Source organism: Spermophilus citellus, assembly GCF_964194105.1.
Source record: "Spermophilus citellus genome assembly, chromosome: 14".
Taxonomy (NCBI): Eukaryota; Metazoa; Chordata; class Mammalia; order Rodentia; family Sciuridae; genus Spermophilus; species Spermophilus citellus.
The window spans coordinates 9,352,977-9,373,555 of NC_138194.1; positions in this window are offsets into that span (position 1 = coordinate 9,352,977).

Consider the following 20,579-nt stretch of genomic DNA (forward strand, 5'->3'; position numbering starts at 1 on the left):
ACGAACGCTTAAACATAGAAGAACGAAATTTGGGGAACCCAGTCGCCTTAGTGTACTGATCATTACCTGAAAGTATCATCCAGTTTGGGTGAAAAAATATTTGCTGAGATTTCTGGAGATTCGTAATTTTGGGAAGCTTGGCAACCCCTTTACATGAAAGTGTTTCTCGCCAGTCACTGCTTAGGGCTACATCAAGAGGAAACAAAACATAGAGATAGAACGTGAAACTACTTTATTGTGTCAAGTTTCAAGAAGCTAGCACAAACCGTGTTGGATTTAGAGTTCCAAATACATCTATCAATATAGGAGAAAACAGAGTGAAACCTAAAAATTCAAACTGTTAGTGGAAACGAACGCTTCAACATAGAAGAACGAAATTTGGGGAACCAAGGCGCCTTAGTTTACTGATCATTACCTGAAAGTATCATCCAGTTTGGGTGAAAAAATATTTGCTGAGATTTCTGGAGATTCGTAATTTTGGGAAGCTTGGCAACCCCTTTCCATGTAAGTGTTTCTCGCCAGTCACTGCTTAGGGATACATCAAGAGGAAACAAAACATAGACATAGAACGTGAAACTACTTTATTGTGTCAAGTTTCAAGAAGCTAGCACAAACCGTGTTGGATTTAGAGTTCCAAATACATCTATCAATATAGGAGAAAACAGAGTGAAACCTAAAAATTCAAACTGTTACTGGAAACGAACGCTTCAACATAGAAGAACGAAATTTTGGGAACCAAGTCGCCTCAGTGTACTGATCATTACCTGAAAGTATCATCCAGTTTGGGTGAAAAAATATTTGCTGAGATTTCTGGAGATTCGTAATTTTGGGAAGCTTGGCAACCCCTTTCCATGAAAGTGTTTCTCGCCAGTCACTGCTTAGGGATTCATCAAGAGGAAACAAAACATAGAGATAGAATGTGAAACTACTTTTTTGTGTCAAGTTTCAAGAAGCTAGCACAAACCGTGTTGGATTTAGAGTTCCAAATACATCTATCAATATAGGAGAAAACAGTGAAACCTAAAAATTCAAACCTTTACTGGAAACGAACGCTTCAACATAGAAGAACGAAATTTGGGGAACCAAGTCGCCTCAGTGTACTGATCATTACCTGAAAGTATCAACCATTTTGGGTGAAAAAATATTTGCTGTGATTTCTGGAGATTCGTAATTTTGGGAAGCTTGGCAACCCCTTTCCATGAAAGTGTTTCTCGCCAGTCACTGCTTAGGGCTATATCAAGATGAAACAAAACATAGAGATAGAACGTGAAACTACTTTATTGTGTCAAGTTTCAAGAAGCTAGCACAAACCGTGTTGGATTTAGAGTTCCAAATACATCTATCAATATAGGAGAAAACAGAGTGAAACCTAAAAATTCAAACTGTTACTGGAAACGAACGCTTCAACATAGAAGAACGAAATTTGGGGAACCAAGTCGCCTCAGTGTACTGATCATTACCTGAAAGTATCATCCAGTTTGGGTGAAAAAATATTTGCTGAGATTTCTGGAGATTCGTAATTTTGGGAAGCTTGGCAACCCCATTCCATGAAAGTGTTTCTCGCCAGTCACTGCTTAGGGCTACATCAAGAGGAAACAAAACATAGAGATAAAACGTGAAACTACTTTATTGTGTCAAGTTTCAAGAAGCTAGCACAAACCGTGTTGGATTTAGAGTTCCAAATACATCTATCAATACAAGAGAAAACAGAGTGAAACCTAAAAATTCAAACTGTTACTGGAAACGAACGCTTCAACATAGAAGAACGAAATTTGGGGAACCCAGTCGCCTTAGTGTACTGATCATTACCTGAAAGTATCATCCAGTTTGGGTGAAAAAATATTTGCTGAGATTTCTGGAGATTCGTAATTTTGGGAAGCTTGGCAACCCCTTTACATGAAAGTGTTTCTCGCCAGTCACTGCTTAGGGCTACATCAAGAGGAAACAAAACATAGAGATAGAACGTGAAACTACTTTATTGTGTCAAGTTTCAAGAAGCTAGCACAAACCGTGTTGGATTTAGAGTTCCAAATACATCTATCAATATAGGAGAAAACAGAGTGAAACCTAAAAATTCAAACTGTTAGTGGAAACGAACGCTTCAACATAGAAGAACGAAATTTGGGGAACCAAGGCGCCTTAGTTTACTGATCATTACCTGAAAGTATCATCCAGTTTGGGTGAAAAAATATTTGCTGAGATTTCTGGAGATTCGTAATTTTGGGAAGCTTGGCAACCCCTTTCCATGTAAGTGTTTCTCGCCAGTCACTGCTTAGGGATACATCAAGAGGAAACAAAACATAGAGATAGAACGTGAAACTACTTTATTGTGTCAAGTTTCAAGAAGCTAGCACAAACCGTGTTGGATTTAGAGTTCCAAATACATCTATCAATATAGGAGAAAACAGAGTGAAACCTAAAAATTCAAACTGTTACTGGAAACGAACGCTTCAACATAGAAGAACGAAATTTTGGGAACCAAGTCGCCTCAGTGTACTGATCATTACCTGAAAGTATCATCCAGTTTGGGTGAAAAAATATTTGCTGAGATTTCTGGAGATTCGTAATTTTGGGAAGCTTGGCAACCCCTTTACATGAAAGTGTTTCTCGCCAGTCACTGCTTAGGGCTACATCAAGAGGAAACAAAACATAGAGATAGAACGTGAAACTACTTTATTGTGTCAAGTTTCAAGAAGCTAGCACAAACCGTGTTGGATTTAGAGTTCCAAATACATCTATCAATATAGGAGAAAACAGAGTGAAACCTAAAAATTCAAACTGTTACTGGAAACGAACGCTTCAACATAGAAGAACGAAATTTGGGGAACCAAGTCGCCTTAGTGTACTTATCATTACCTGAAAGTATCATCCAGTTTGGGTGAAAAAATATTTGCTGAGATTTCTGGAGATTCGTAATTTTGGGAAGCTTGGCAACCCCATTCCATGAAAGTGTTTCTCGCCAGTCACTGCTTAGGGCTACATCAAGAGGAAACAAAACATAGAGATAGAACGTGAAACTACTTTATTGTGTCAAGTTTCAAGAAGCTAGCACAAACCGTGTTGGATTTAGAGTTCCAAATACATCTATCAATACAAGAGAAAACAGAGTGAAACCTAAAAATTCAAACTGTTTCTGGAAACGAACGCTTCAACATAGAAGAACGAAATTTGGGGAACCAAGTCGCCTCAGTGTACTGATCATTACCTGAAAGTATCATCCAGTTTGGGTGAAAAAATATTTGCTGAGATTTCTGGAGATTCGTAATTTTGGGAAGCTTGGCAACCCCATTCCATGAAAGTGTTTCTCGCCAGTCACTGCTTAGGGCTACATCAAGAGGAAACAAAACATAGAGATAAAACGTGAAACTACTTTATTGTGTCAAGTTTCAAGAAGCTAGCACAAACCGTGTTGGATTTAGAGTTCCAAATACATCTATCAATACAAGAGAAAACAGAGTGAAACCTAAAAATTCAAACTGTTACTGGAAACGAACGCTTCAACATAGAAGAACGAAATTTGGGGAACCCAGTCGCCTTAGTGTACTGATCATTACCTGAAAGTATCATCCAGTTTGGGTGAAAAAATATTTGCTGAGATTTCTGGAGATTCGTAATTTTGGGAAGCTTGGCAACCCCTTTACATGAAAGTGTTTCTCGCCAGTCACTGCTTAGGGCTACATCAAGAGGAAACAAAACATAGAGATAGAACGTGAAACTACTTTATTGTGTCAAGTTTCAAGAAGCTAGCACAAACCGTGTTGGATTTAGAGTTCCAAATACATCTATCAATATAGGAGAAAACAGAGTGAAACCTAAAAATTCAAACTGTTAGTGGAAACGAACGCTTCAACATAGAAGAACGAAATTTGGGGAACCAAGGCGCCTTAGTTTACTGATCATTACCTGAAAGTATCATCCAGTTTGGGTGAAAAAATATTTGCTGAGATTTCTGGAGATTCGTAATTTTGGGAAGCTTGGCAACCCCTTTCCATGTAAGTGTTTCTCGCCAGTCACTGCTTAGGGATACATCAAGAGGAAACAAAACATAGAGATAGAACGTGAAACTACTTTATTGTGTCAAGTTTCAAGAAGCTAGCACAAACCGTGTTGGATTTAGAGTTCCAAATACATCTATCAATATAGGAGAAAACAGAGTGAAACCTAAAAATTCAAACTGTTACTGGAAACGAACGCTTCAACATAGAAGAACGAAATTTTGGGAACCAAGTCGCCTCAGTGTACTGATCATTACCTGAAAGTATCATCCAGTTTGGGTGAAAAAATATTTGCTGAGATTTCTGGAGATTCGTAATTTTGGGAAGCTTGGCAACCCCTTTACATGAAAGTGTTTCTCGCCAGTCACTGCTTAGGGCTACATCAAGAGGAAACAAAACATAGAGATAGAACGTGAAACTACTTTATTGTGTCAAGTTTCAAGAAGCTAGCACAAACCGTGTTGGATTTAGAGTTCCAAATACATCTATCAATATAGGAGAAAACAGAGTGAAACCTAAAAATTCAAACTGTTACTGGAAACGAACGCTTCAACATAGAAGAACGAAATTTGGGGAACCAAGTCGCCTTAGTGTACTTATCATTACCTGAAAGTATCATCCAGTTTGGGTGAAAAAATATTTGCTGAGATTTCTGGAGATTCGTAATTTTGGGAAGCTTGGCAACCCCATTCCATGAAAGTGTTTCTCGCCAGTCACTGCTTAGGGCTACATCAAGAGGAAACAAAACATAGAGATAGAACGTGAAACTACTTTATTGTGTCAAGTTTCAAGAAGCTAGCACAAACCGTGTTGGATTTAGAGTTCCAAATACATCTATCAATACAAGAGAAAACAGAGTGAAACCTAAAAATTCAAACTGTTTCTGGAAACGAACGCTTCAACATAGAAGAACGAAATTTGGGGAACCAAGTCGCCTTAGTGTACTGATCATTACCTGAAAGTATCATCCAGTTTGGGTGAAAAAATATTTGCTGAGATTTCTGGAGATTCGTAATTTTTGGAAGCTTGGCAACCCCTTTCCATGAAAGGGTTTCTCGCCAGTCACTGCTTAGGGGTACATCAAGAGGAAACAAAACATAGAGATAGAACGTGAAACTACTTTATTGTGTCAAGTTTCAAGAAGCTAGCACAAAACGTGTTGGATTTAGAGTTCCAAATACATCTTTCAATACAGGAGAAAACAGAGTGAAACCTAAAAATTCAAACTGTTACTGGAAACGAACGCTTAAACATAGAAGAACGAAATTTGGGGAACCCAGTCGCCTTAGTGTACTGATCATTACCTGAAAGTATCATCCAGTTTGGGTGAAAAAATATTTGCTGAGATTTCTGGAGATTCGTAATTTTGGGAAGCTTGGCAACCCCTTTACAAGAAAGTGTTTCTCGCCAGTCACTGCTTAGGGCTACATCAAGAGGAAACAAAACATAGAGATAGAACGTGAAACTACTTTATTGTGTCAAGTTTCAAGAAGCTAGCACAAACCGTGTTGTATTTAGAGTTCCAAATACATCTATCAATATAGGAGAAAACAGAGTGAAACCTAAAAATTCAAACTGTTAGTGGAAACGAACGCTTCAACATAGAAGAACGAAATTTGGGGAACCAGGGCGCCTTAGTTTACTGATCATTACCTGAAAGTATCATCCAGTTTGGGTGAAAAAATATTTGCTGAGATTTCTGGAGATTCGTAATTTTGGGAAGCTTGGCAACCCCTTTCCATGTAAGTGTTTCTCGCCAGTCACTGCTTAGGGATACATCAAGAGGAAACAAAACATAGAGATAGAACGTGAAACTACTTTATTGTGTCAAGTTTCAAGAAGCTAGCACAAACCGTGTTGGATTTAGAGTTCCAAATACATCTATCAATATAGGAGAAAACAGAGTGAAACCTAAAAATTCAAACTGTTACTGGAAACGAACGCTTCAACATAGAAGAACGAAATTTGGGGAACCAAGTCGCCTCAGTGTACTGATCATTACCTGAAAGTATCATCCAGTTTGGGTGAAAAAATATTTGCTGAGATTTCTGGAGATTCGTAATTTTGGGAAGCTTGGCAACCCCTTTCCATGTAAGTGTTTCTCGCCAGTCACTGCTTAGGGATACATCAAGAGGAAACAAAACATAGACATAGAACGTGAAACTACTTTATTGTGTCAAGTTTCAAGAAGCTAGCACAAACCGTGTTGGATTTAGAGTTCCAAATACATCTATCAATATAGGAGAAAACAGAGTGAAACCTAAAAATTCAAACTGTTACTGGAAACGAACGCTTCAACATAGAAGAACGAAATTTTGGGAACCAAGTCGCCTCAGTGTACTGATCATTACCTGAAAGTATCATCCAGTTTGGGTGAAAAAATATTTGCTGAGATTTCTGGAGATTCGTAATTTTGGGAAGCTTGGCAACCCCTTTCCATGAAAGTGTTTCTCGCCAGTCACTGCTTAGGGATTCATCAAGAGGAAACAAAACATAGATATAGAACGAGAAACTACTTTTTTGTGTCAAGTTTCAAGAAGCTAGCACAAACCGTGTTGGATTTAGAGTTCCAAATACATCTATCAATATAGGAGAAAACAGTGAAACCTAAAAATTCAAACCTTTACTGGAAACGAACGCTTCAACATAGAAGAACGAAATTTGGGGAACCAAGTCGCCTCAGTGTACTGATCATTACCTGAAAGTATCAACCATTTTGGGTGAAAAAATATTTGCTGTGATTTCTGGAGATTCGTAATTTTGGGAAGCTTGGCAACCCCTTTCCATGAAAGTGTTTCTCGCCAGTCACTGCTTAGGGCTATATCAAGATGAAACAAAACATAGAGATAGAACGTGAAACTACTTTATTGTGTCAAGTTTCAAGAAGCTAGCACAAACCGTGTTGGATTTAGAGTTCCAAATACATCTATCAATATAGGAGAAAACAGAGTGAAACCTAAAAATTCAAACTGTTACTGGAAACGAACGCTTCAACATAGAAGAACGAAATTTGGGGAACCAAGTCGCCTCAGTGTACTGATCATTACCTGAAAGTATCATCCAGTTTGGGTGAAAAAATATTTGCTGAGATTTCTGGAGATTCGTAATTTTGGGAAGCTTGGCAACCCCATTCCATGAAAGTGTTTCTCGCCAGTCACTGCTTAGGGCTACATCAAGAGGAAACAAAACATAGAGATAAAACGTGAAACTACTTTATTGTGTCAAGTTTCAAGAAGCTAGCACAAACCGTGTTGGATTTAGAGTTCCAAATACATCTATCAATACAAGAGAAAACAGAGTGAAACCTAAAAATTCAAACTGTTAGTGGAAACGAACGCTTCAACATAGAAGAACGAAATTTGGGGAACCAGGGCGCCTTAGTTTACTGATCATTACCTGAAAGTATCATCCAGTTTGGGTGAAAAAATATTTGCTGAGATTTCTGGAGATTCGTAATTTTGGGAAGCTTGGCAACCCCTTTCCATGTAAGTGTTTCTCGCCAGTCACTGCTTAGGGCTACATCAAGAGGAAACAAAACATAGAGATAGAACGTGAAACTACTTTATTGTGTCAAGTTTCAAGAAGCTAGCACAAACCGTGTTGGATTTAGAGTTCCAAATACATCTATCAATATAGGAGAAAACAGAGTGAAACCTAAAAATTCAAACTGTTAGTGGAAACGAACGCTTCAACATAGAAGAACGAAATTTGGGGAACCAAGGCGCCTTAGTTTACTGATCATTACCTGAAAGTATCATCCAGTTTGGGTGAAAAAATATTTGCTGAGATTTCTGGAGATTCGTAATTTTGGGAAGCTTGGCAACCCCTTTCCATGTAAGTGTTTCTCGCCAGTCACTGCTTAGGGATACATCAAGAGGAAACAAAACATAGACATAGAACGTGAAACTACTTTATTGTGTCAAGTTTCAAGAAGCTAGCACAAACCGTGTTGGATTTAGAGTTCCAAATACATCTATCAATATAGGAGAAAACAGAGTGAAACCTAAAAATTCAAACTGTTACTGGAAACGAACGCTTCAACATAGAAGAACGAAATTTTGGGAACCAAGTCGCCTCAGTGTACTGATCATTACCTGAAAGTATCATCCAGTTTGGGTGAAAAAATATTTGCTGAGATTTCTGGAGATTCGTAATTTTGGGAAGCTTGGCAACCCCTTTCCATGAAAGTGTTTCTCGCCAGTCACTGCTTAGGGATTCATCAAGAGGAAACAAAACATAGATATAGAACGAGAAACTACTTTTTTGTGTCAAGTTTCAAGAAGCTAGCACAAACCGTGTTGGATTTAGAGTTCCAAATACATCTATCAATATAGGAGAAAACAGTGAAACCTAAAAATTCAAACCTTTACTGGAAACGAACGCTTCAACATAGAAGAACGAAATTTGGGGAACCAAGTCGCCTCAGTGTACTGATCATTACCTGAAAGTATCAACCATTTTGGGTGAAAAAATATTTGCTGTGATTTCTGGAGATTCGTAATTTTGGGAAGCTTGGCAACCCCTTTCCATGAAAGTGTTTCTCGCCAGTCACTGCTTAGGGCTATATCAAGATGAAACAAAACATAGAGATAGAACGTGAAACTACTTTATTGTGTCAAGTTTCAAGAAGCTAGCACAAACCGTGTTGGATTTAGAGTTCCAAATACATCTATCAATATAGGAGAAAACAGAGTGAAACCTAAAAATTCAAACTGTTACTGGAAACGAACGCTTCAACATAGAAGAACGAAATTTGGGGAACCAAGTCGCCTCAGTGTACTGATCATTACCTGAAAGTATCATCCAGTTTGGGTGAAAAAATATTTGCTGAGATTTCTGGAGATTCGTAATTTTGGGAAGCTTGGCAACCCCATTCCATGAAAGTGTTTCTCGCCAGTCACTGCTTAGGGCTACATCAAGAGGAAACAAAACATAGAGATAAAACGTGAAACTACTTTATTGTGTCAAGTTTCAAGAAGCTAGCACAAACCGTGTTGGATTTAGAGTTCCAAATACATCTATCAATACAAGAGAAAACAGAGTGAAACCTAAAAATTCAAACTGTTACTGGAAACGAACGCTTCAACATAGAAGAACGAAATTTGGGGAACCCAGTCGCCTTAGTGTACTGATCATTACCTGAAAGTATCATCCAGTTTGGGTGAAAAAATATTTGCTGAGATTTCTGGAGATTCGTAATTTTGGGAAGCTTGGCAACCCCTTTACATGAAAGTGTTTCTCGCCAGTCACTGCTTAGGGCTACATCAAGAGGAAACAAAACATAGAGATAGAACGTGAAACTACTTTATTGTGTCAAGTTTCAAGAAGCTAGCACAAACCGTGTTGGATTTAGAGTTCCAAATACATCTATCAATATAGGAGAAAACAGAGTGAAACCTAAAAATTCAAACTGTTAGTGGAAACGAACGCTTCAACATAGAAGAACGAAATTTGGGGAACCAAGGCGCCTTAGTTTACTGATCATTACCTGAAAGTATCATCCAGTTTGGGTGAAAAAATATTTGCTGAGATTTCTGGAGATTCGTAATTTTGGGAAGCTTGGCAACCCCTTTCCATGTAAGTGTTTCTCGCCAGTCACTGCTTAGGGATACATCAAGAGGAAACAAAACATAGAGATAGAACGTGAAACTACTTTATTGTGTCAAGTTTCAAGAAGCTAGCACAAACCGTGTTGGATTTAGAGTTCCAAATACATCTATCAATATAGGAGAAAACAGAGTGAAACCTAAAAATTCAAACTGTTACTGGAAACGAACGCTTCAACATAGAAGAACGAAATTTTGGGAACCAAGTCGCCTCAGTGTACTGATCATTACCTGAAAGTATCATCCAGTTTGGGTGAAAAAATATTTGCTGAGATTTCTGGAGATTCGTAATTTTGGGAAGCTTGGCAACCCCTTTCCATGAAAGGGTTTCTCGCCAGTCACTGCTTAAGGGTACATCAAGAGGAAACAAAACATAGAGATAGAACGTGAAACTACTTTATTGTGTCAAGTTTCAAGAAGCTAGCACAAAACGTGTTGGATTTAGAGTTCCAAATACATCTATCAATACAGGAGAAAACAGAGTGAAACCTAAAAATTCAAACTGTTACTGGAAACGAACGCTTAAACATAGAAGAACGAAATTTGGGGAACCCAGTCGCCTTAGTGTACTGATCATTACCTGAAAGTATCATCCAGTTTGGGTGAAAAAATATTTGCTGAGATTTCTGGAGATTCGTAATTTTTGGAAGCTTGGCAACCCCTTTCCATGAAAGTGTTTCTCGCCAGTCACTGCTTAGGGCTACATCAAGAGGAAACAAAACATAGAGATAGAACGTGAAACTACTTTATTGTGTCAAGTTTCAAGAAGCTAGCACAAACCGTGTTGGATTTAGAGTTCCAAATACATCTATCAATATAGGAGAAAACAGAGTGAAACCTAAAAATTCAAACTGTTACTGGAAACGAACGCTTCAACATAGAAGAACGAAATTTGGGGAACCAAGTCGCCTCAGTGTACTGATCATTACCTGAAAGTATCATCCAGTTAGGGTGAATAAATATTTGCTGATATTTCGGGAGATTCGTAATTTTTGGAAGCTTGGCAAACCCATTCCATGAAAGTGTTTCTCGACAGTCACTGCTTAGGGCTACATAAAGAGGAAACAAAACATAGAGATAGAACGTGAAACTACTTTATTGTGTCAAGTTTCAAGAAGCTAGCACAAACCGTGTTGGATTTAGAGTTCCAAATACATCTATCAATACAAGAGAAAACAGAGTGAAACCTAAAAATTCAAACTGTTACTGGAAACGAACGCTTCAACATAGAAGAACGAAATTTGGGGAACCAAGTCGCCTTAGTGTACTGATCATTACCTGAAAGTATCATCCAGTTTGGGTGAAAAAATATTTGCTGAGATTTCTGGAGATTCGTAATTTTGGGAAGCTTGGCAACCCCATTCCATGAAAGTGTTTCTCGCCAGTCACTGCTTAGGGCTACATCAAGAGGAAACAAAACATAGAGATAGAACGTGAAACTACTTTATTGTGTCAAGTTTCAAGAAGCTAGCACAAACCGTGTTGGATTTAGAGTTCCAAATACATCTATCAATACAAGAGAAAACAGAGTGAAACCTAAAAATTCAAACTGTTACTGGAAACGAACGCTTCAACATAGAAGAACGAAATTTGGGGAACCAAGTCGCCTTAGTGTACTGATCATTACCTGAAAGTATCATCCAGTTTGGGTGAAAAAATATTTGCTGAGATTTCTGGAGATTCGTAATTTTGGGAAGCTTGGCAACCCCTTTCCATGAAAGGGTTTCTCGCCAGTCACTGCTTAGGGGTACATCAAGAGGAAACAAAACATAGAGATAGAACGTGAAACTACTTTATTGTGTCAAGTTTCAAGAAGCTAGCACAAAACGTGTTGGATTTAGAGTTCCAAATACATCTATCAATACAGGAGAAAACAGAGTGAAACCTAAAAATTCAAACTGTTACTGGAAACGAACGCTTAAACATAGAAGAACGAAATTTGGGGAACCCAGTCGCCTTAGTGTACTGATCATTACCTGAAAGTATCATCCAGTTTGGGTGAAAAAATATTTGCTGAGATTTCTGGAGATTCGTAATTATGGGAAGCTTGGCAACCCCTTTACATGAAAGTGTTTCTCGCCAGTCACTGCTTAGGGCTACATCAAGAGGAAACAAAACATAGAGATAGAACGTGAAACTACTTCATTGTGTCAAGTTTCAAGAAGCTAGCACAAACCGTGTTGGATTTAGAGTTCCAAATACATCTATCAATATAGGAGAAAACAGAGTGAAACCTAAAAATTCAAACTGTTACTGGAAACGAACGCTTCAACATAGAAGAACGAAATTTGGGGAACCAAGTCGCCTTAGTGTACTGATCATTACCTGAAAGTATCATCCAGTTTGGGTGAAAAAATATTTGCTGAGATTTCTGGAGATTCGTAATTTTTGGAAGCTTGGCAACCCCTTTCCATGAAAGTGTTTCTCGCCAGTCACTGCTTAGGGCTACATCAAGAGGAAACAAAACATAGAGATAGAACGTGAAACTACTTTATTGTGTCAAGTTTCAAGAAGCTAGCACAAACCGTGTTGGATTTAGAGTTCCAAATACATCTATCAATATAGGAGAAAACAGAGTGAAACCTAAAAATTCAAACTGTTACTGGAAACGAACGCTTCAACATAGAAGAACGAAATTTGGGGAACCAAGTCGCCTCAGTGTACTGATCATTACCTGAAAGTATCATCCAGTTAGGGTGAATAAATATTTGCTGATATTTCGGGAGATTCGTAATTTTTGGAAGCTTGGCAACCCCATTCCATGAAAGTGTTTCTCGACAGTCACTGCTTAGGGCTACATAAAGAGGAAACAAAACATAGAGATAGAACGTGAAACTACTTTATTGTGTCAAGTTTCAAGAAGCTAGCACAAACCGTGTTGGATTTAGAGTTCCAAATACATCTATCAATATAGGAGAAAACAGAGTGAAACCTAAAAATTCAAACTGTTAGTGGAAACGAACGCTTCAACATAGAGAATGAAATTTGGGGAACCAAGTCTCCTTAGTTTACTGATCATTACCTGAAAGTATCATCCAGTTTGGGTGAAAAAATATTTGCTGAGATTTCTGGAGATTCGTAATTTTGGGAAGCTTGGCAACCCCTTTCCATGAAAGTGTTTCTCGCCAGTCACTGCTTAGGGCTACATCAAGAGGAAACAAAACATAGAGATAGAACGTGAAACTACTTCATTGTGTCAAGTTTCAAGAAGCTAGCACAAACCGTGTTGGATTTAGAGTTCCAAATACATCTATCAATACAAGAGAAAACAGAGTGAAACCTAAAAATTCAAACTGTTACTGGAAACGAACGCTTCAACATAGAAGAACGAAATTTGGGGAACCAAGTCGCCTTAGTGTACTTATCATTACCTGAAAGTATCATCCAGTTTGGGTGAAAAAATATTTGCTGAGATTTCTGGAGATTCGTAATTTTGGGAAGCTTGGCAACCCCATTCCATGAAAGTGTTTCTCGCCAGTCACTGCTTAGGGCTACATCAAGAGGAAACAAAACATAGAGATAGAACGTGAAACTACTTTATTGTGTCAAGTTTCAAGAAGCTAGCACAAACCGTGTTGGATTTAGAGTTCCAAATACATCTATCAATACAAGAGAAAACAGAGTGAAACCTAAAAATTCAAACTGTTACTGGAAACGAACGCTTCAACATAGAAGAACGAAATTTGGGGGACCAAGTCGCCTTAGTGTACTGATCATTACCTGAAAGTATCATCCAGTTTGGGTGAAAAAATATTTGCTGAGATTTCTGGAGATTCGTAATTTTTGGAAGCTTGGCAACCCCTTTCCATGAAAGGGTTTCTCGCCAGTCACTGCTTAGGGGTACATCAAGAGGAAACAAAACAGAGATAGAACGTGAAACTACTTTATTGTGTCAAGTTACAAGAAGCTAGCACAAAACGTGTTGGATTTAGAGTTCCAAATACATCTATCAATACAGGAGAAAACAGAGTGAAACCTAAAAATTCAAACTGTTACTGGAAACGAACTCTTAAACATAGAAGAACGAAATTTGGGGAACCCAGTCGCCTTAGTGTACTGATCATTACCTGAAAGTATCATCCAGTTTGGGTGAAAAAATATTTGCTGAGATTTCTGGAGATTCGTAATTATGGGAAGCTTGGCAACCCCTTTACATGAAAGTGTTTCTCGCCAGTCACTGCTTAGGGCTACATCAAGCGGAAACAAAACATAGAGATAGAACGTGAAACTACTTCATTGTGTCAAGTTTCAAGAAGCTAGCACAAACCGTGTTGGATTTAGAGTTCCAAATACATCTATCAATATAGGAGAAAACAGAGTGAAACCTAAAAATTCAAACTGTTACTGGAAACGAACGCTTCAACATAGAAGAACGAAATTTGGGGAACCAAGTCGCCTTAGTGTACTGATCATTACCTGAAAGTATCATCCAGTTTGGGTGAAAAAATATTTGCTGAGATTTCTGGAGATTCGTAATTTTTGGAAGCTTGGCAACCCCTTTCCATGAAAGTGTTTCTCGCCAGTCACTGCTTAGGGCTACATCAAGAGGAAACAAAACATAGAGATAGAACGTGAAACTACTTTATTGTGTCAAGTTTCAAGAAGCTAGCACAAACCGTGTTGGATTTAGAGTTCCAAATACATCTATCAATATAGGAGAAAACAGAGTGAAACCTAAAAATTCAAACTGTTACTGGAAACGAACGCTTCAACATAGAAGAACGAAATTTGGGGAACCAAGTCGCCTTAGTGTACTTATCATTACCTGAAAGTATCATCCAGTTTGGGTGAAAAAATATTTGCTGAGATTTCTGGAGATTCGTAATTTTGGGAAGCTTGGCAACCCCATTCCATGAAAGTGTTTCTCGCCAGTCACTGCTTAGGGCTACATCAAGAGGAAACAAAACATAGAGATAGAACGTGAAACTACTTTATTGTGTCAAGTTTCAAGAAGCTAGCACAAACCGTGTTGGATTTAGAGTTCCAAATACATCTATCAATACAAGAGAAAACAGAGTGAAACCTAAAAATTCAAACTGTTACTGGAAACGAACGCTTCAACATAGAAGAACGAAATTTGGGGAACCAAGTCGCCTTAGTGTACTGATCATTACCTGAAAGTATCATCCAGTTTGGGTGAAAAAATATTTGCTGAGATTTCTGGAGATTCGTAATTTTTGGAAGCTTGGCAACCCCTTTCCATGAAAGGGTTTCTCGCCAGTCACTGCTTAGGGGTACATCAAGAGGAAACAAAACAGAGATAGAACGTGAAACTACTTTATTGTGTCAAGTTTCAAGAAGCTAGCACAAAACGTGTTGGATTTAGAGTTCCAAATACATCTATCAATACAGGAGAAAACAGAGTGAAACCTAAAAATTCAAACTGTTACTGGAAACGAACGCTTAAACATAGAAGAACGAAATTTGGGGAACCCAGTCGCCTTAGTGTACTGATCATTACCTGAAAGTATCATCCAGTTTGGGTGAAAAAATATTTGCTGAGATTTCTGGAGATTCGTAATTTTGGGAAGCTTGGCAACCCCTTTACATGAAAGTGTTTCTCGCCAGTCACTGCTTAGGGCTACATCAAGAGGAAACAAAACATAGAGATAGAACGTGAAACTACTTTATTGTGTCAAGTTTCAAGAAGCTAGCACAAACCGTGTTGGATTTAGAGTTCCAAATACATCTATCAATATAGGAGAAAACAGAGTGAAACCTAAAAATTCAAACTGTTAGTGGAAACGAACGCTTCAACATAGAAGAACGAAATTTGGGGAACCAAGGCGCCTTAATTTATTGATCATTACCTGAAAGTATCATCCAGTTTGGGTGAAAAAAATATTTGCTGAGATTTCTGGAGATTCGTAATTTTGGGAAGCTTGGCAATCCCTTTCCATGTAAGTGTTTCTCGCCAGTCACTGCTTAGGGATACATCCAGAGGAAACAAAACATAGAGATAGAACGTGAAACTACTTTATTGTGTCAAGTTTCAAGAAGCTAGCACAAACCGTGTTGGATTTAGAGTTCCAAATACATCTATCAATATAGGAGAAAACAGAGTGAAACCTAAAAATTCAAACTGTTACTGGAAACGAACGCTTCAACATAGAAGAACGAAATTTTGGGAACCAAGTCGATTCAGTGTACTGATCATTACCTGAAAGTATCATCCAGTTTGGGTGAAAAAATATTTGCTGAGATTTCTGGAGATTCGTAATTTTTGGAAGCTTGGCAACCCCTTTCCATGAAAGGGTTTCTCGCCAGTCACTGCTTAGGGGTACATCAAGAGGAAACAAAACATAGAGATAGAACGTGAAACTACTTTATTGTGTCAAGTTTCAAGAAGCTAGCACAAAACGTGTTGGATTTAGAGTTCCAAATACATCTATCAATACAGGAGAAAACAGAGTGAAACCTAAAAATTCAAACTGTTACTGGAAACGAACGCTTAAACATAGAAGAACGAAATTTGGGGAACCCAGTCGCCTTAGTGTACTGATCATTACCTGAAAGTATCATCCAGTTTGGGTGAAAAAATATTTGCTGAGATTTCTGGAGATTCGTAATTTTGGGAAGCTTGGCAACCCCTTTACATGAAAGTGTTTCTCGCCAGTCACTGCTTAGGGCTACATCAAGAGGAAACAAAACATAGAGATAGAACGTGAAACTACTTTATTGTGTCAAGTTTCAAGAAGCTAGCACAAACCGTGTTGGATTTAGAGTTCCAAATACATCTATCAATATAGGAGAAAACAGAGTGAAACCTAAAAATTCAAACTGTTAGTGGAAACGAACGCTTCAACATAGAAGAACGAAATTTGGGGAACCAAGGCGCCTTAGTTTACTGATCATTACCTGAAAGTATCATCCAGTTTGGGTGAAAAAATATTTGCTGAGATTTCTAGAGATTCGTAATTTTGGGAAGCTTGGCAACCCCTTTCCATTTAAGTGTTTCTCGCCAGTCACTGCTTAGGGATACATCAAGAGGAAACAAAACATAGAGATAGAACGTGAAACTACTTTATTGTGTCAAGTTTCAAGAAGCTAGCACAAACCGTGTTGGATTTAGAGTTCCAAATACATCTATCAATATAGGAGAAAACAGAGTGAAACCTAAAAATTCAAACTGTTACTGGAAACGAACGCTTCAACATAGAAGAACGAAATTTTGGGAACCAAGTCGCCTCAGTGTACTGATCATTACCTGAAAGTATCATCCAGTTTGGGTGAAAAAATATTTGCTGAGATTTCTGGAGATTCGTAATTTTGGGAAGCTTGGCAACCCCTTTACATGAAAGTGTTTCTCGCCAGTCACTGCTTAGGGCTACATCAAGAGGAAACAAAACATAGAGATAGAACGTGAAACTACTTTATTGTGTCAAGTTTCAAGAAGCTAGCACAAACCGTGTTGGATTTAGAGTTCCAAATACATCTATCAATATAGGAGAAAACAGAGTGAAACCTAAAAATTCAAACTGTTAGTGGAAACGAACGCTTCAACATAGAAGAACGAAATTTGGGGAACCAAGGCGCCTTAGTTTACTGATCATTACCTGAAAGTATCATCCAGTTTGGGTGAAAAAAATATTTGCTGAGATTTCTGGAGATTCGTAATTTTGGGAAGCTTGGCAATCCCTTTCCATGTAAGTGTTTCTCGCCAGTCACTGCTTAGGGATACATCAAGAGGAAACAAAACATAGAGATAGAACGTGAAACTACTTTATTTTGTCAAGTTTCAAGAAGCTAGCACAAACCGTGTTGGATTTAGAGTTCCAAATACATCTATCAATATAGGAGAAAACAGAGTGAAACCTAAAAATTCAAACTGTTACTGGAAACGAACGCTTCAACATAGAAGAACGAAATTTTGGGAACCAAGTCGCCTCAGTGTACTGATCATTACCTGAAAGTATCATCCAGTTTGGGTGAAAAAATATTTGCTGAGATTTCTGGAGATTCGTAATTTTGGGAAGCTTGGCAACCCCTTTCCATGAAAGTGTTTCTCGCCAGTCACTGCTTAGGGATTCATCAAGAGGAAACAAAACATAGATATAGAACGAGAAACTACTTTTTTGTGTCAAGTTTCAAGAAGCTAGCACAAACCGTGTTGGATTTAGAGTTCCAAATACATCTATCAATATAGGAGAAAACAGAGTGAAACCTAAAATTTCAAACTGTTAGTGGAAACGAACGCTTCAACATAGAGAATGAAATTTGGGGAACCAAGTCTCCTTAGTTTACTGATCATTACCTGAAAGTATCATCCAGTTTGGGTGAAAAAATATTTGCTGAGATTTCTGAAGATTCGTAATTTTGGGAAGCTTGGCAACCCCTTTCCATGAAAGTGTTTCTCGCCAGTCACTGCTTAGGGCTACATCAAGAGGAAACAAAACATAGAGATAGAACGTGAAACTACTTCATTGTGTCAAGTTTCAAGAAGCTAGCACAAACCGTGTTGGATTTAGAGTTCCAAATACATCTATCAATACAAGAGAAAACAGAGTGAAACCTAAAAATTCAAACTGTTACTGGAAACGAACGCTTCAACATAGAAGAACGAAATTTGGGGAACCCAGTCGCCTTAGTGTACTGATCATTACCTGAAAGTATCATCCAGTTTGGGTGAAAAAATATTTGCTGAGATTTCTGGAGATTCGTAATTTTGGGAAGCTTGGCAACCCCATTCCATGAAAGGGTTTCTCGCCAGTCACTGCTTAGGGCTACATCAAGAGGAAACAAAACATAGAGATAAAACGTGAAACTACTTTATTGTGTCAAGTTTCAAGAAGCTAGCACAAACCGTGTTGGATTTAGAGTTCCAAATACATCTATCAATACAAGAGAAAACAGAGTGAAACCTAAAAATTCAAACTGTTACTGGAAACGAACGCTTCAACATAGAAGAACGAAATTTGGGGAACCAAGTCGCCTTAGTGTACTGATCATTACCTGAAAGTATCATCCAGTTTGGGTGAAAAAATATCTGCTGAGATTTCTGGAGATTCGTAATTTTGGGAAGCTTGGCAACCCCTTTCCATGAAAGGGTTTCTCGCCAGTCACTGCTTAGGGGTACATCAAGAGGAAACAAAACATAGAGATAGAACGTGAAACTACTTTATTGTGTCAAGTTTCAAGAAGCTAGCACAAACCGTGTTGGATTTAGAGTTCCAAATACATCTATCAATACAGGAGAAAACAGAGTGAAACCTAAAAATTCAAACTGTTACTGGAAACGAACGCTTAAACATAGAAGAACGAAATTTGGGGAACCCAGTCGCCTTAGTGTACTGATCATTACCTGAAAGTATCATCCAGTTTGGGTGAAAAAATATTTGCTGAGATTTCTGGAGATTCGTAATTATGGGAAGCTTGGCAACCCCTTTACATGAAAGTGTTTCTCGCCAGTCACTGCTTAGGGCTACATCAAGAGGAAACAAAACATAGAGATAGAACGTGAAACTACTTCATTGTGTCAAGTTTCAAGAAGCTAGCACAAACCGTGTTGGATTTAGAGTTCCAAATACATCTATCAATATAGGAGAAAACAGAGTGAAACCTAAAAATTCAAACTGTTACTGGAAATGAACGCTTCAACATAGAAGAACGAAATTTGGGGAACCAAGTCGCCTTAGTGTACTGATCATTACCTGAAAGTATCATCCAGTTTGGGTGAAAAAATATTTGCTGAGATTTCTGGAGATTCGTAATTTTTGGAAGCTTGGCAACCCCTTTCCATGAAAGTGTTTCTCGCCAGTCACTGCTTAGGGGTACATCAAGAGGAAACAAAACATAGAGATAGAACGTGAAACTACTTTATTGTGTCAAGTTTCAAGAAGCTAGCACAAACCGTGTTGGATTTAGAGTTCCAAATACATCTATCAATATAGGAGAAAACAGAGTGAAACCTAAAAATTCAAACTGTTACTGGAAACGAACGCTTCAACATAGAAGAACGAAATTTGGGGAACCAAGTCGCCTTAGTGTACTGATCATTACCTGAAAGTATCATCCAGTTTGGGTGAAAAAATATTTGCTGAGATTTCTGGAGATTCGTAATTTTGGGAAGCTTGGCAACCCCTTTCCATGAAAGTGTTTCTCGCCAGTCACTGCTTAGGGCTACATCAAGAGGAAACAAAACATAGAGATAGAACGTGAAACTACTTTATTGTGTCAAGTTTCAAGAAGCTAGCACAAACCGTGTTGGATTTAGAGTTCCAAATACATCTATCAATATAGGAGAAAACAGAGTGAAACCTAAAAATTCAAACTGTTACTGGAAACGAACGCTTCAACATAGAAGAACGAAATTTGGGGAACCAAGTCGCCTCAGTGTACTGATCATTACCTGAAAGTATCATCCAGTTAGGGTGAATAAATATTTGCTGATATTTCGGGAGATTCGTAATTTTTGGAAGCTTGGCAACCCCATTCCATGAAAGTGTTTCTCGACAGTCACTGCTTAGGGCTACATAAAGAGGAAACAAAACATAGAGATAGAACGTGAAACTACTTTATTGTGTCAAGTTTCAAGAAGCTAGCACAAACCGTGTTGGATTTAGAGTTCCAAATACATCTATCAATATAGGAGAAAACAGAGTGAAACCTAAAAATTCAAACTGTTAGTGGAAACGAACGCTTCAACATAGAAGAACGAAATTTGGGGAACCAAGGCGCCTTAGTTTACTGATCATTACCTGAAAGTATCATCCAGTTTGGGTGAAAAAATATTTGCTGAGATTTCTGGAGATTCGTAATTTTGGGAAGCTTGGCAACCCCTTTCCATGTAAGTGTTTCTCGCCAGTCACTGCTTAGGGATACATCAAGAGGAAACAAAACATAGAGATAGAACGTGAAACTACTTTATTGTGTCAAGTTTCAAGAAGCTAGCACAAACCGTGTTGGATTTAGAGTTCCAAATACATCTATCAATATAGGAGAAAACAGAGTGAAACCTAAAAATTCAAACTGTTACTGG